Raw genomic sequence first — 1720 nt, forward strand, 5'->3', positions numbered from 1 at the left:
CTCCAGTTCTAATAAGGAAATAAAAGAACCTCTAGAAGAACCCGAACGCTTTCTCAGAAAAAGAAAAAAAGCCAAAAACCAAGAGAAGGTTTCGGGGAACCCACCTCCAATGGTGGACCAACGTACCCTCATGGATTATCTACGACCCACTGTAGGTAATCTCGGTGCCGCTATCAATGCACCGAATATTGAAGCCAATAACTTCGAACTTCGGCCGCATTTGATACAGATGCTTCAGAACTCCGCAACCTTCCATGGGCTTGCGGACGAGGATCCCCATCTACATATTACTAATTTCTTAGAAATATGTGATACCTTTCGGATCAATGGAGCATCAAATGACGCCATCCACCTCCGAATGTTTCCTTTTTCACTAAAAGACTGAGCAAAAGCTTGGCTTAACGCCCCTCCCAGCTGGATCAGTAAACACCTGGGATGAACTAGCCCAAAAATTTCTATATAAGTATTTCCCTCCCGCTAAAACGGCTAAATTAATGACTGAAATTAATACATATTCACAAGAGGACGGGGAATCCTTATATGAAACTTGGGAAAGGTTCAAGGAGCTATTGCGAAAGTGTCCACATCACGGCCTTGCGATATGGCAACAAGTGTCCACTTTCTATAATGGGCTGTTGCCACACACAAGGCAAACACTGGACTCTAGCTCCGGGGGACTTTTAGGAAATCGACGCCCGCATGAAATATATAATCAAATTGAGGAAATTGCTCAAACTAATTTTCAGTGGCACACTCCCCGAGGCAATAAATCCATTGCCCCGGGCGCCCATAAGGTTGATGAAAGCACTTCTTTACAAGCCCAAATCGAGGCCCTTTCTTCAAAAATAAAAAAAATTGGAAATGACAAAAACGGTCTCGGTTATGGCTTATGAAGGGTGTGATGGGCCATATGAAAATTGGAGTTGTATGAAAGAAACAGACGATCAACAAGAATCGGTAAACTACATTGATAATAGACCTAGGCCGCCGGGTCCTCCAACGGGCACCTACAACCAAGGATGGCGAAATCACCCTAACCTTGGTTGGAGAGAACCCGGCAATGGTAGTAACCAACAAAACATAAACCAACGAACAAACTTTCAACAACCAAGAAGTGAGTCACAAAATTTCCCTCAACAACAAGGTGGACGAGAAAGGCTTGAAGATACTATATCTCGCCTCATCTCCGACACTGAAAAGAAAAACTCGGAGAGGTTTCTACAATTAGAATCAAATTTTAGAAATCAACAAGCTAGTATTCAAAACATCGAAAAACAAATAAGTCAACTAGCCCAATATTTCTCCGAGAGACCACAAGGCACGTTACCAAGCAATATCGAAACAAACCCAAAAGCGCAAGTTCATCTCATCACATTACGGAACCGCACCGTGGGAACTACGGAAGGCCCGCCGCCTACCGAGGAGACCATAACGCCGCCCCCACAAGAGAAGGGTTCCCCTCCCTCACCAGAGCCTACCAAGGCTCCTCGAGTTCCGTACCCCGGTAGGTTAATCCGTCAAAAGACCAATAAGTAATTCGCAAAATTTGAAAGTCTACTAAAACAATTGCATGTCAACATTCCTTTGATTGATGTCCTAACCCAAATGCCTAAATACTCTAAGTTCATGAGGGACTTCCTCACTCATAAAAGGAAAATTGAAACATTGCAATTAGTTAACTTAGGCGAAGAATGCTCTGCCCTCGTACTCAACAAACTCC

At 43.7% G+C, this 1720-nt stretch overlaps 1 non-coding gene across 1 annotated transcript; it reads right to left on the bottom strand.

Moving 5' to 3' along the window:
- Positions 1 to 488: 488 nt before the first annotated feature.
- On the bottom strand, positions 489 to 595 carry LOC118492776. The gene has a single exon (XR_004894778.1). It is a non-coding gene; the product is annotated as a small nucleolar RNA R71 (small nucleolar RNA).
- Between the last annotated feature and the right edge of the window lie 1125 nt (positions 596 to 1720).

The sequence above is a fragment of the Helianthus annuus genome, chromosome 5, assembly GCF_002127325.2.
Source record: "Helianthus annuus cultivar XRQ/B chromosome 5, HanXRQr2.0-SUNRISE, whole genome shotgun sequence".
In the NCBI taxonomy this organism is placed as follows: domain Eukaryota; kingdom Viridiplantae; phylum Streptophyta; class Magnoliopsida; order Asterales; family Asteraceae; genus Helianthus; species Helianthus annuus.